Consider the following 16,199-nt stretch of genomic DNA (forward strand, 5'->3'; position numbering starts at 1 on the left):
GGGTTCAAGCACCAGACAGAGACTGAACCAGAGGAACTCAGATTGTCCTTCTACTCTTAGAAATCCATGGCTCTCTTTGACTCCAGGGTCTCTCAGTGTTCCCCTGAGAAAAGGTTTTGGAGAGACAAGTCCAAAAGTAACTGCTTTTACTAGAATACATTGTTTTTATTATTTATTTTCTAAAATCTCTGAGTCCTGGGCAAGCACTGATTTCCGTCAGCAGCATAGTACTATGGAAAGGGTACTGGATTTGGAGACAGACTAATTTGGGTTAAACTCCAGCTCTAACACTTATCTGCTACTTCACTTCAGGCAAATGACTTGACCTCTCTGAGCCTCACTTTCTTCATCCGGCAATATTAATACTTAATTTAAGGGTTGTTGGGAGGATTGAATGAGGTACCACATCTCACTGATTCTTAGATGCATACTTTTCACGTTCAATAGTTCTGAAATCAAGATGTATTTTAACATTGACGGTACACCATGGTTTAATTGGGAGAAGTTTTTTTTTTCTTTCATAGTGGCACATAAAGTAATGTGGATCTTACAAAAATCAATTGCAACTTATATTCAAAGGCATATGCTCACATATATTAAACACTTAGCATAATAACTGGCATACAATGAGTGCTCAATACAGTGTTAATTCCATTCTTCCTTTTCTAGACAACTGCTTCAAAACCTCTTGAGGAGAAGGGAGGGCCTCAAGAATTAATTATTGGAATTGGCCTACAGATTCTCAATACAGAAAATTAATGAGAAGGTTCACACCAGATCCTATGGAGGGTTATTTCTACTCTACACACACACACATATAATATATACTGGGACTTCCCTGGTGGCGCAGTGGGGTTAAGAATCCACCTGCCAATGCAGGGAACACGGGTTCAAGCCCTGGTCCGGGCAGATCCCACATGCTGCAGAGCAACTAAGCCTGTGCACCACAACTACTGAGCCCGTGCTCTAGAGCCTGCGAGCCACGACTACTGAGCCCATGTGCCGCAACTACTGAAGCCCGGGCACCTAGAGCCCGTGCTCCGCAACAAGAGAAGCCACTGAAATGAGAAGCCCACGCACCGAAATGAAGAGTAGCCCCTGCTCGCCGCAACTAAAGAAAGCCCGCATGCAGCAACGAAGACCCAACGCAGCCAAAAATAAATTAATTAATTAAAAATTAATTTAAAAGAATTAATGAGAAGGTTTACACCAGATCCTATGGAGGGTTATTTCTACTCTACACACATACACATATACTATATATGTATATATATACTCTTTCTCATCCCATTTCCTTGTCATATAAACTTTCTGTACTTTTCCAACTGTGCTTGTTCAGTTTATTTTGTTTCACACATTTTTTGAGCGTAAGGCTAAATGTTTTTGCCCACTTTATCTTAGGAAAGAGGATATCCCTGCCATCACCAACACTTTACCCGCTTCTCCAAAACCTACCATCAAGTTTAATATCCTTCAGCTCTGACTTCTTTCCTCTTCTGGTGCTCAATTCAAGATGCTTTACTTTGTCACAAGAAGCATATAATAAACTCAGTGCTGCAAGGATACATCAGTCAGGGAAATTTTTTCTTGACCCAGCTGGTCCAGAACATAATCATCAGAGAGGTTTTTATAGTCAAATACTGTGGTTGTAAATGTGGATTTTTCCTCATATAAGAATATTATCTAATCCTTTATAAGATGTTATCAAGTGTATTGTCTCACTATTATTTTGTGTTAGTGAGTTACCTGGGTTAATTACATATTACACCAAATTCACTTCTTTATACCTGCCTTCCATTTTACTACTTAATGGTGATATATCATCTCATCTTACAGCAATATTAGGAATTCATTTGCTAGCTCTTTCTCTCTAATCCAACTTCTGCCCAGTGGATTGGTGCTTAGGACCCTCACCAGAAGATGTGCAGCAGCAAAGCTGAGTTTTGTTTTTGATGGTATAGTCAGTTAGCTAGTTTATCAATGTTTATTGAGGGCCCACTATACACCCACCACTGTGCTAGGTTCTGGAACTAACCAGAAAGATAAAAGCTAGACCTTCAAGGTATTCATCTTCTAGGCCAGACATGGAACAGAAGCCATACTGAGCCAGGGCTCTCTTAAGTGGCCGACACTTAACTGACTAATCTGTGGTCTCCACTCCCTCTACAAATGTAAAGACAAGGCCCACGACATGCTGCGTGATCACAGCCAGTAGTGGCTACTCTAGCAGGCCTGCACCCTGCTACTCCCACCTGTGGAGTTGTCTGCTCACCAGAAGCCAATCTGTTTGTTCCCAAAGTTGTTTATGCTAGTTCTTCCTATTATCGTAATTACACAGTTTAATTAAAGTTACTTAAAGTAATGAAATATGAGTGCAAAAGAGATAAGTTGTTTCTATAAGATCCAAGTTGAATGTTTGGGAAAGGCACATAAAAGGTGAGTTACTGAAAATGTACTCTCAACTTAGGCGTGGGAGAGCCAACTGTAAAACATTATTAAATCTGGAAAAATCGGATTGCCTCACAAAATGTCTTTAGGATCTCGCTCCACTTTAAAGAAACTGAGACAAAATGATTGTGAAAGCCTCGGAGGTGTGGCTTATACGAGAAGTAGGGTGCAAAGCACTAATAGGAGGCCCTAAACTCAAAAGACAGGCCTTGGCCCTACATCAAAAACTTGAGGGATGTTTTAAGTTGAAATAAAGGCTTAAGGAATGATTCCATCATTTTGTATGATTCTTGCTTTAACTAACTTGTTCAGTTAAGTCAGCAACTATTAACTGAATAGGGTATAAGGGTTTCTACTGTTGTTAACATAATAGCCTGTTAAGAGCTATAATACAGGGTGTGCAGGTAGACAAGATGACTTCTTCCAAGGGAGGAGAGGGCTTAGGATGGGCTCTATGACGGAGATGAGTACTAAACTGTGTGCCCGAGGATAGAGTAGGAGTTCCTAGGGAAATGAGGAAAAGCCAGTCACTCTCCAGGGCAGGAACTGTCACATGAGTCTGTTTTTAGACTTTTAAAATCAACCCAGAGGCAAGTTAGCATAGGTTTGATTCTTTATTCTGTCATTATTATCTGTCTCTAAGCAAGCTGTCTGTGCCTCAGCGTCTGCATCTGGAAGGTGAGGATAATTGCAGTATGCACCTCAAAGGGCTATTGAGAAAATTACCGGAGATGACCTTTAAATAATCATGCATTAATAAAAACAGATGCAAAATTATCTTAAGGCTTTCTGGGAGCAAGGGAATAGGCATGCTGCAGATGATTCTGGAGATGATGGAAATGTTGCATACCTCTTCTAAAATCTCCTGCCACGAGCACAAGCAGTAGAAGATTCAAGAGAAGGGAAGGTGTGGTGTAAGCCCCCAGGTGCTGGGAGCCATGTCTGCTCTTGAGATGGGCAAGACAAGTAGGAAAGCAGGAGCACTTGACAACCAGCTCTCAAATTCATACATTACCGCTCACCAACCACTTCCACTAGCTTGTTTAGTTCTCCCAACAAACCCGTAATTTTACAGATCCTTCATTTTACAGATGAGGGAACTAACTGGGTCTCATAGAAGTTAAGCATATCACTCAAGGTTGTACAGATGATAAACAGAAATGATAAAATAGAACCCTGCTCACCTTATTCCAAATTCTGTGTGCTTCCCAACACCCCAGACTGTCTTTCCCATGAGCCATTTAGTTGACAAACCATGGGCTGCTATGTCTTGTATTTATTCATCTGTTAAAACTTTTCATAGGACAGGATGCTGCAACTAATAGCTAAAATGAGGGTTGGAGATTATCAAGGATTTCAATTATCCTGCCTATCTCTGACCTCCATTACCAGGGATAATCAGAAGCTAGCTCTAGCAATTTTCTGAAACTTTCATTAATTTTAAATAAATTTATACAATGTCATTTTCCCCCCTTTATCCAAATTAAAATGTCCTTGTCTTTTCAGTTTCTCATTACAGGCAAATCCCTTGTATGTCTTGGAGACAGTCTGTTGTTTTTCTCTGGATCCTTTGTATTTCTGCTTTGTTTTCTTTGAAATGAAAGGACCCAATGCCGAATTCTGATTTTAAGGTGAAGTCATAACATCAATGTATATCATTAAAGTGTTTTATTGTAATTACAGAAATAGTCAATGCCAAATTATGTGCACTATATTATTTTCTGCATTATCCTTTATCCCATTCTCAAAGTTAATACAGCCTATTATATCTCATTCATTCTTCTGACTACGGCTGCACAGCAAGCAGATGTCTCCATTGAGCAATCCACAATGAATCCGAGATCTTTTTCCTGAGCACTTACAAGTAGAGTAATTCAGAGCCCATCAGTGAGTATGAGCTGTTTCAATTGTTCCTTCCAGTGTACATTAGCGTGTACTTGTCTACATAAAATTTCAAGGAATCACAGATACTGGAGATGGAAAAGACCAGTTTGTTTTCCAAGCCTGAAGGAAGTAATCCTATCAGTTCATGCTATTTTAATAATGCTTATTAATAATAATTACAATAACTGTTTATATTACATGGTTTCTTTCATTCTAAAATCAGTAAGATGATACTTTTTTTTAAAGCAACATTTCTTTTCTAAAAGGGAACTGGGGCTCGGACATCAATGTTAACCATACCCAAAGCCAATCCAACGAAGCCAAGAATTCGACTCAGTTCAGTTCAATAAACACCTCTGAGCACCAACCACTTGTAAGGCTGGGACCCTGTTGGGTATTTTGAGGGACACATCGGTGAATAGAACCTAAGGCCCTGTCCTCTTGTTTATTACCTGTTAAGGGATTTGTGATAGTGAACACATATGTATAGCTATTATGATCATTCCAAGAAAAGTACAAGTAACATGGACACCATGGAGCTGGAGAGATTTCTCAGGCTCTAGGAATTGAGAAAGACTTTTTTTTTTTTTTTTTTGAGAAAGACTTTGTGAGGACTTTGTGACATTTGAGCCAGGCCTTGAAAAAAAGATGAGCATAAAGTCCATTGACAGAGCTTGGGAAAAGGGAACTTGAGCAAAGAACCAAAATAAATCAAAACAATAGATCTTAGCTGGGTTTCTACCTCACAGCGTAAAGACAAGTATGGACATTCTCACTGCAAGTGGATAAGGTACATATGCAGAAGATGTCTACTTGGCCTCTATAAACAGGATTAAGATGTGGAAACTCCATTTAATTAACAACCTGAAATAACAATCAGAACACATAGACTACCAATCATCAATATACTTATGGAGACAAGACAGAATGTTTTAAATTAGGATGTCTCAAAAAATTCCAGAAATCCTGGTATTGCATGTAAGGAAAATTGGGAAGTCCCAATTACAGAGAAAAATCTCCAATCAAAGTGTAGATGGATAAATGACCTATCTACCGGTACCTTAGTACTACTTAATACCACTCAATACAGCTGAGAACTGATACTGGTGTACCATTTGTCCATTGGAGGGATTTGCAGGCCCTTGTTGGTTTGCTGGACAACTATACATCCCCAACTGAGGCTGCACAGAATAGAGGATTCCATTTTATGATTCCTTCAATAAAAATATAGATAAGTATAGACCAGAAATATGCCAATATGCCTCTATGATTTTTTCCTTTAATGTTTTAAATTATTAAAACATTTTTTAATTGAAGTTTAGTTGATTTACAATGTTGTGTTAGTTTCTGCTGTACAGCAAAGTGATTCAGTTATACATATATATATATTGATACATTCTTTTTCATATTCTTTTCCGTTATGGTTTGTCACAGAATACTGAATATAGTTCCCTGTGCTATACAGTAGGACCTTGTTGTTTATTCTCTATGATTAATCAGAGTATATGTTTCTCCACTTTTAGTCAAAGAGCCTAATCTTTGAAAACTCTATTATCTGACAATATATTACCACAGTAGTTAGCTACTTTATACCACCCTTTATAAAACCCTTGACGTGAAGGAAAAGGAAGCTATAGAAGCCTTCTAGTACTTTGATATTCGTCCCCTCACAGACCATTGCAAATGCCATCTCCATCATGAAGCCTTCCCAAGTTCCTTCTGCCACCATTCCCTTCACCACCAAATTAATGTTCTCTCTCTTGATTCCACAGTCCTTCGATCCATTGCTATATGCTTTATCATTTGTTGCGTGAGCATCTATCTCCCTCCACCAGAATGAAAGCACCTTAAAGAGAGGGATTCAGCCTTATGCATTTTGCATTTCCACAGTGTCAAGACTATTTTTCACTGCCTGACCCACAATAGACATTCAACACATGTTTGCTAAATCATTTCACCAGGTCTAAGAGACCTTATTTTGACATATTCTAATTATTAAAAAAATTCTCCCTTTGAACCCTTTCCAAAATTTGCCCTTGCTGTCTAATCACGGCACTCAGATTCAGATGCAGCATAAGTGTGTGTATGGCTACCACTATTCTTCATCAATCAGCATGTTTCTCTGGTAGTGAACGGCAGAATTATTGCCCTAAACCAGACCTGAATCTTGACTTAGTCACACTCACATTCATCAACTCTGTGATTTTGGAAAACTTTAGAGTCAGACTGACCTAAGTTCAGATAGACTTACACACAAGCTCTGATTTGTCACTTACTAGTTGTATGACTTTGGGCAAGTTAAACTCTCTGGACCTTAGTTTCCTCTACTATGAGATGAAGACATGAATAGCACCTATCTTGGTTTAAATATGACAACACATGGAAGGGTTTAGCTCAGTGCTTTACACATAGCAAATACTCCATTAAGTATTATTATTGTATCCTCATTCATAAAGTAGAAATAACACCTGAAACTTATATAATACTGTACCTGTACCTCAATAAAAAAATAGAAATAATAATACAAGACCTGCAGGACTGCTATAAGGAATAAATGATATGACAAGCAAAATTTTGCCCAGCACATTGTTTAGTCAATGTTTCCTTCCTTCCTGTGTGCTAGAATAATTGCTACAATTGACTGAGCACCTATTACATTCTAGGTAATGTGTACCAGTCACTTTAAATATATTATGCTATCTAATTTAATTCATATAATAAGCTATTGAAATAATAATCATTAGCCCTATTTTACAGATGAGTAAATTGAGTTTCAGAGAGAATAAATAACCAGCCCAAGGTCACATCACTAATTGATGACAGATTATTCCAGAAGAAACTAAAGATAAGAGGAATCAAGTACAGAACAGAGAAGTAGAGGAAGAAAATACAGGAAGAGAATAAAGGCGGAAACTCCTTAACCTTAGTATTCCTATTTGTCCTCTAGCCCCCAATTCCAGGATGATGCTTGCTTTTTTTTTCCATGCCTTGCAGGATGCTGGATGCGGGATCTTGGTTCCTGGACCAGGGATGGAAACTGTGCCCCCTGCAGTGGAAGCACGGAGCCCTAACCACTGGACTGCCAGGGAAGTCCTGATGCTTGCTTTTTAAACTAGCCTCTGGGATCCATACCAATATAGTCTCCCTTTCACTATTCACCTACTTTCGTTTTTAATAAATATATGAAATGATGTCACTCATTAAGAACTAACTCTAATACCCTTCCCTCTCTCAATTTCTTTCCTGGTTATAAATTTGCTATTTGTTCCCACGGTCTTCTTATTTCAGTTTTAATAATCATCATCCATGAAACATTTTAATTTTTAATAATCTGGTTATCCTTAATTTCTTAGACTTCCATAATGGACTCATAATAGACATGTCAAGTACATTTGTTGCCAGCTACATGGAAGGGAAGATGGCCCTTCCATAGTTCCTACTAAAAGGCAATCCAGTTTTGTACCGAACGACAATCCCCCGTTCCCACCCACCTCCCTTTGCTATAACACCCTGGACTAGAGATGTAGTTCTGACCCTTGGGCAACTCCAATCACAGGCTGGTTAAAGTCCTGTAAGGAAGGGCAATGGAAAGATGAGTTGGATTCTTTCTTGGGAATCTGAATTAGGGAATTCTGAGAGAATGAAGCAGTTAACGGGGAATACTACAAATGAAAGAATATAAGGACAGAAGCTATGAGGAAGAAGCCAGGAAGGAAGTAAGGTAGAGATGGTAGGGTTTTGGACATGGGGGGTCTTGGCAAGTCAAAGAAGCAACAATTCTGTGTAAGCAAAAGCTATGAGATAGAGAGCGGTTACTCAGAATAAAGCTAGAAGACCAAACCAGCAGGTAGCAAAAGGAGCCCAAGTAAAGCAAACACACAGTGAGAGGACGGGATGGATAGAAGACAGAAAGTTGTCCCTAGAGCTGCTTCAGTAGCTGAAAGATTTCTAATTCTGATTCCAGTTTCCATCTGTGAGCATCCTCACAATGAACGCCCCTTTTCTTGAGGAAATTTCAGTGAGTCAGTTTTTTGCAACCAGCATGCCTGTTCTAGAGGGTTCAGCACTTAAAACCTTTTTTAGAAGATGAAAGTTAAGTTGTACTGTTCCCCTTCTTTGTTTCAGATGGGTCACGATTGCGGATTCCTGGAAGTCAGTCACTCACCTTACTATCCTGATTGTCCCGACTTCCCCAAAATATCTCTATATTTTCCCTGTTCTGAGACAGAAGAAAGTTCTCTTCAGCTACTACCTAAATATCAAGACAAATTTCACCAACTCATTTATCACCTGATTCTTTGAAATAAAAAATAAACTCTTAGGTAAGGGAAGCGCAAGATCCAAGAATGGGAAACATGACAAATAAGCTGTAGGGGAGAAAAACTGGACATCAGAAAAAGGAGGATTCAAGGGTATAAAAATACTTCGTTATGAATGTGTAACTTATTCTTTGCAAAGGGGGAGAAGAGTGAATACCCTAATATAAGAAGTTTCCGTTTTTTAAAATGTGGGACATGAGATTGTATAATTTAAGATTTTTACCTGTCATTCTTTTTGTATTTAGTTAAATTTATTAAGAAGCTATATTTCAATATAAACTGTTTATTCATTCAACAACATTTATTGATCACCTGCTCTGTTTCACCCTATGCTAGGCATTAGGGGTACAAAAGCCAAAGACAGCCCCAATACTTGATGGGGCCACAGACCAGAGTGGGAGCCAGATGATTCCAGTGCAGCGTGATAAGGGCCACATAAGTGAATGCCCAGCCCAGGAACAGTGGAGCAGAGGTAGGGTGGTTTGGGTCTAAGGAGCTTTCCAGAAGAAATGCCCAGGATCAGTTTTAAAGGAGTAGCGGGAGTTGGTTTGGAAAAGACAAGGCAGAAGAATGTTGCAGGCAGAGGTGCCTGGGCACCGGCACAAGAGCTAAAATCCTGCATTCTTTAGAGTATGGTTGCCTTAAACAGCCCAGTATGTCATGGATTTCTATACAATAAATCACCACTCCTCAGAGCAAGTGTTCCCTTGACCTGCATTCAAAAAGTCCCTTGTCCACAGACCCTCAGTGAAATTTTCCTCCTCAAACATATACTAACTACACAAGCCCCAAGGGTAATAGACAGTCCAATATATCTAGTATTAGGCAAGATAAACCTACCTCAAGATTCGCAAGTTTCTCTTCTGAGCAAATGATGGCTTGGCTTCTTTCAACCACCATTACTGTTAATTTTGAGTTTGTGAATTTATTTTTCAAGAAAAAGAGTGATTCTGGTTTTCATGGAAATCATTTCAGTTCTCCAGAGCTTTAGATTAGAGGCATGTTGAATCTTTAAGTGAATAGCATAAAAATGCTTTTGATAATTATTTATATCATTAAAAATTAGATTGACAGCAATAATATGTAGAGTATTATTTTCCATCATAGTTTATCATTTATCAATAACCAAACACTACACATATTTCTAGAGAGTATATTCTTACATTCTAAAAAGCGTGCCGGTATACTATTTCACAAACCTATTCCTGTTTCCCATCTTTAAAGTCAATAATGTCTTTCTCTTATGTATCTCCTTCCAAGGATTGTTATATAAGGTTAAGTAAGATATCCAATGTCAGAAATTTTAAGCTATCAAGAATAAAAGAACAATATAAGTGAAAAAGTTATTATATGTGGTTTTCAAAATTCCCTTCCCTAGTTAGAAAGTAATTATATATTATATACTATTTTTTTCCAGATAGAAATAAGACCAATTCAAAGAGAGTCAGTGATTTACTAATCGTCAAAGCAGCCTTTAACTGGTCTCCCTTGCTACAAGGAAGATGATATTTCTAAAACATGGCAGAAGAATTTACTCTGGGGTTCTAAAAATTGCATTAAAAGCTACCATGTAAAATTTTTAAATTATATCTTTTCAAAGCTTTAGCCAATTTCAAATGAATAGTGCTTGGAATTACGCATAGAAAACATGCTTAATAAAAATGTCATTCACTCTCAACGCTCTTTGTCCCACTCTTGGCCACATTTCAGAAGCAATTTATTACTCACATCCTAAAGGCATCATATATATATATATATATATATATATATATGCACACATACATTTATTTATTTATCATTCTATCAGCAAGTCTTCAGCAATATCCTTCAGGAGTTGCATATCATAAAGATCATCAACAGTCCTGTCATCCCCAAAAGCATAACATTAAACATACAGCATGTATCATAAACACTATAATTGCTTAAACTGGTCCCTTGCATCCTCAAAACAACATGTAAGCATAATGCAAAAAGGAACAGCACAATTTCTGTGAAAAAGCTGTGAGAATGGTGAAACTAAGAGATGTACCCAGTGCCCGTCCATTTTAAATTCATACTTATTATACAGGAAGACATGCATTCAAAATCGTTGATTCTTTTGAAAATGGTTCTTAAGTCTCCTTGCACATGTGCCTGCATGCTGACTGGCAAATTCTCTTAAAATCCATAAGTTAAAATCCCACTTTTTCCTATTGTGCTTTTCACTTCAAAATGTCAACATAGTTTGGGTGTAGAGGAATTAATCCCATATATCCGCAAAAGCCACATTTCCCCTGTGGTAACCATAGTTCTTGAACTGGGCCTTGTGTAAGGTGACCAAAAGACCAGATTCATGGAAGATCCTATTCATAGAATCAGGGAAATACTCAATAATGCAGCTGGAAGGAAACAGAGAGGATTTAGTCCAACCCGTTCATTCTAAAAGAGGTCTGGAGAAGAAGAACGGGGAGTCCTAGGTCATAGATCGGCAAAACCAAAACCAGAAACTGGTCCAATGTACTTTGTAAGAAAACATGTAATTATTAAATAAGAATTGGGGATCCCTCTCTTCTGATCAACATTCTAAATCTCAGTCTTTAAAAAGGGGGCCAAAACTAAAGCAATTATTTTAATGCCATGTCCACACAATACTTTTGACCTGAATATCATGGTGATTTGGTGACTGCCTCACTCCTTTGCTTCTCAACTCTTGAAGAGATTTAACCTAATGGGGAGATTTAATCAGTTGGCCATCTTGCCCCTTATGTTCTTGTGAGTCCTTGGATGAGACACATAACCTTACTCAAATATAACAGAAGGATAACAATATACTTAACTAAACAATATTATTTAATTACAAGAAAGGACTAAGCAGATATCATTTTAAAGTGCATTAAAATGTCAAGACTTAAAGGAAATGTAGAAAATTTCCATTTTACATCTTATATGTATGTCTCTTTGGGAGTGGGCGGGGCCACAAAATTTCCTTCAGTAAAACTACATGCAAAAGCAGTGCTTGTAACCAAGGAGTTTTGGTACTGTCTTCCATGTTGTACTGGTTTTAACTTCAGTAGGACTAGAGGCTCTAGCACTTTTATTTATACAAGTATCCACACACTGTACCTTTTAAAATAGCATCACAGTCTTCATTCTTATTCCCCCTGAGTTAAGGATGACTGGGATCACTGCTGCCTGGCTCCCCAGTTCTGTTCAATCTTTTCCCCAACCAGATTCTTGTTTTCTTCACTTCTTAACTCCCCACTCAGATTTCCCCTCTCTTTGGATTACTCTTCTAAGGCAACTCGGAGCGCCTCCCCCAAAGGCAGCTCCCCAGTGAGTAACAAGGGGGGTTGGGGGGAGTGTCTCGGAAGTGATCAAATACATGCAGATGAAGTCATACAGCTCACAGGAGAAGGCAGTGGCCACAGGTGCCAAATGCAGGCGACTACCCAAGCGCCGGACAGGGCAGTTGCGACAATGTGGGTCAGCAACCTCACTGCGTAACAATGTTGGGTGCGTAGAAATGACTCTTATTCACACGACTTGACCACACAACCTGTGTGTGGTCTCAAAGTATAGGCGCCAGACCTAATGATTTATGTGGGGGGGGGGGTGCATATCTGTCCTCCTTTTAAACTGTGAAATTAATCTAAAAAAAATGGATTGACAACATTGAAGACAACATCTCTGAGTACTGAGAAAGACACGATGTAGAAAATAGTGATACAAGCGTTAACACAAATCTGCCTGCAAGGAAATAACTGGCATTTCAATCAAATATTCTCTCCAAACAAGACCGTAAGTGGGGTGTCGGGGTGCTCCTACCTTTGACCTCATAAAACCAGTAAGATTTTCATAACCCAACCAAAAGGCGACCCATGGAAGAGATTTTAAAAATGTTCTCCCTTTATAGATATGTGTCCTTGTTGGTAGGGATGGGCAAAGCCATTTCATTACACTACTATCTTTGCAATTCCAAGATGACAGTGATAACGGCGGAGTGGCCTGCAGCTGAGTGTTTCGTATCAACTGGAAGAACTATGGAACAAGTACAGTGAGACAAGAGCCTCACTAACCACATGTCCCCTGCCCATGCGCATCTGGTTTAACAGTGCACAGAGGCTATAGCTAACGTGAATCACCCAGATAATGACAGTTATATAGGCTGGCTCACAATGAGTGTGAACTTGTTTAATAGTACAAGTGTAAAAGGGTTAGCAGACGTTATTTGTGTCTCTGTTGTATTGTGCGGAGGAGGGTGGGGGGAAAGAGAGAGAGGGAATTTTCTTCTGTCTTTGGAAACACTGGACTCCGTGTGAGTAGGAATGCTACCAGCGGCATGCAAGTTGGCCAGGGCAAGAAGAACTCAACCACAAAGGCAAAAAGACAGTTAGCTTATGCCTAGTTACAAACTTCAGGTCAATGACTTATACAACTTTATGCCCTGCATTATCGTATCTGCATGCTGTTCAATGTATATTATCAATCTTATAATTACTAATTTGTTTATGCAGTTAACGTTGATTCTACCACCAAGATTGCAAGCTCCCTGAGAGCAAGGGTGCATCTGCCTTGTTCTTTCCTACATCCTCAGTGCTCAGCAAGGTGCCTGATACATAGCAAGTGCTCCTAAAATACTAGTTGAATAAACAAATGAATACACGAATGAATTCATGCAAATTCATGTTGTGACACATGTTTGCCACGTTTGTGCCTTGAGCAGGGCTGAGTGTGCTGTTATAACAGAGCACAGCAAAAAGAACTCCAAAAGGTGCCTATCCTTGGCTGGCCCAATGCTGCGGTAGGCAAAGTCAAGTGTGGAGGCCAGGTAAGGGTGGCTGGCATAACGACTGACACGCAGGGCACTCTGAACCCCAGGGTGTGATCCGGATGCAACCACAGCTGCATTGAGCCCCCTCAGATCGGTGCTGATCTTTCCCAGGCTTTAGTGCCCTCATTTAAAACTTGAGGAATAACCTTTCTTTTCCCTTGCAGTTCTGAAATTCTAACCATTTAGGAATATATCTGGACCCTGAAATCTTGCCAGAGACAAACCGTGGTAAGACCTTCTGCTTACAAAGTAGAAAACAATTAATTTCTAAACTATGAAGTTCCGTTCTAGTTCAATGAAACATTTTTAGGGGGTAGGGGTGGCTTCTTGCCAGATCCAAGCCGGTTAATACCTTCCCTTCATCCTTTCCCACACCCAGAAGTCAGGTTCTCTAGGCCTCAATGGGAAGAACATAAATATTCTCAACCAGGGCTGGCGCTTTGCTTCAATCTCTAGCTATCACAGGGAGTCGGTCTGATAAACATTTGCAGTTAGAATGGAAGGAAGCACAGCCTCCCAGACTTTTACAGATTTTTTTTTTTGGACAAGTAGCAGAGTCACAGAAAAACTAGAATTAGGTAAGAAAGCAAAATTCCTTCAGAGAATTCAAAGAGAGCTACAACTGAGAGCCTTGAAACAATCACTGTTATAAGAACTGAGGAAGGGAAACCCACAATTCAAGAAAAGAAGCAGACATTTTTTTTCTTAAAAAAAATTTTTATCTGACTATTAGGCACCGATTTTAGTCCTCTACTCCAATCTCTCAAGATGTCACTTTAAAAAGCAAAGGTTTTATCCACAAAATCACCAGCGAGTAAACAGCCTTCACATTCTTACCCTCACGCACACAGTAAGATATTTACTCTCTGATAAACAGCAATTGTAAATAAATCTTGTTTAATCTCTAAAAGCCAAAATAAAAATCTTTAACCTCCAAGGTAGAGTTTATAGATGTGCCTGCATGCCCTGCCAGCGCCAGAAAACACAAGGTCTTGAATAAACTCCTATAACGGGAGGCATATTTTCTGTCTCAAGCATCTTACATTGACCTTCTTTTTAAAAAAAATATGTACCAAGGAGGAGGAAAGGGGAAAACCCAACCCCTCCCACCCCATTCTCTGTACAAATCGACCAATAAATCTAACGAAAAGACACAAGAGAAAAGGACAGAAGCCAACAGGTGGAAAAAGGCTTTTTGTTTCCTTAGAAATGCTCAGACACTTGATCTGTGTTCCCCGGTCTATTTGTCTCAGGGTGTCTTAATGATGGTTTTATTATCGTGATGATGATGATCAAGAACAATGATAACACTTCTACTTTGTGATTCCACAGCATTTCTAGCTCGAAGCTTTCTCCACGCGTTTGAGACAGAATGGTTATGTGTTCCGTTTTACCAAATCCCAGGGAGGCATGCAGCACCCCCGGTCGGCTCTCTGGATTTTACAGCCGGGGAAACTGAGGCACGGGGCAGCCCACAGCTGCTTCACGGTCCCTACCACCAGAGAAATCCCTGAGACGGGAAAAGTTTCTGGATTGTCTGGCGGCAGAGTTCTCTTGCCCTCCCTCCTAGCCTGCCATGCCGCTCTTTCTCGGAGCGTCTGGGCTCGGGTGGTAAGGATTGGGGTACCTCCCCTTCACGACGAGCCACGCCAGGGCAGGGTGTGGGAAGTCCACACACGCACACGCACACAGGCACACTCGCACACACAAAGCTCCGTGCAATCTCTGCAGGCACTCGGCAGAGCCTCAGACGGCCCTTGCTCAGCCTGAGAAGGCACAGCTCAAGCTTGCAAGGAGGCCTCCTTGGGCTCCGGGCTGGGGCTGCTCTGAACGAGGGCTCTGCCCTTCTCTCGCTCTCTTTCAGGCTGCTCTCTCTCTCTTTTTTTCCCCCTCACACCCTCCACCCTCACACCCTCCTCCCATCCCTCTGCATCCACCCCTTCTCCCCCAACAACCCAGAGGCACAGATCGTGTTACTGGGGTTCCCTAGAAAGAGGGGCCATCCCCAGCCCTGAGCGCCTGCGAAGACTTCCAGGGGCAAGGCTAGAGCTCCAATTGCAGGACCCCAGCGCTCGTCCTGAGCAGCGCAGAAATGAGACCCCGACTTCCAGGCACGGGCGAACCAGCCTGCCACAGAAGAAGGAATTGTTAGGGCTCTTACCTTTTTTATGAGGAGAAATTCTGGAGAATCATTTCAGAAACTGAGGGGGGAAAGTGAATGAAGACAAAAAAGACCCTTTTCCTGCAATCCCTGGCCTCCTGGTATCAAGACACTAGGACAACATCAAAGCAACTTAGGGGGAACACTTTAGGGGCCTATTGTCTGCTCTGGTCTGATCTGTTTTTCTTCTGACTCCCCCTCTTGCTGCGGTGACACTTGGTACGGCCCAGGCATTCATGCCAAGTAGCTTTCACACATGGAAGCTTGTCTCAAGCAATTGCTGACAAGCCACAAACAAGACATTCTCCCTCCCTTCTCCGCGCCCCCCCTCCTCCCCCCTCCACCTTTTCCTCCCCCCCCCCCCAACCCCCGTCTCCCCTCCTCCTTTCTTCTGAATGCAAACTAAAACTCTCCAGTGACAGGCAGGCTCGCAGGCTTGGCCTAGCTGCGCACGCAGACACACACACACCACACACACACACACACACACACACACACACACTCTCCCCCTCTCTCTCTCTCTCTCTCTCTCTCTCTCTCTCTCTCTCACGCAAGCAGCTCAGCTAGTTGCTGCTGC

At 40.6% G+C, this 16,199-nt stretch overlaps 1 protein-coding gene across 1 annotated transcript in view; it reads right to left on the reverse strand.

Annotated features, from left to right (window-relative positions):
• The window catches only part of LOC309660037 (uncharacterized protein), a gene marked incomplete at its 3' end in the record, with an annotated part of 69,080 nt that extends 53,185 nt beyond the window's left edge, over window positions 1-15,895 (reverse strand). Inside the window, exon 1 of the mRNA XM_082460545.1 lies at window positions 15,623-15,895. The remainder of the gene's footprint in view (window positions 1-15,622) is intronic.
• Window positions 15,896-16,199: the final 304 nt, after the last annotated feature.

The sequence above is a fragment of the Balaenoptera physalus genome (assembly GCF_965194825.1).
Source record: "Balaenoptera physalus genome assembly, chromosome: 1".
NCBI classification, from domain to species: Eukaryota; Metazoa; Chordata; class Mammalia; order Artiodactyla; family Balaenopteridae; genus Balaenoptera; species Balaenoptera physalus.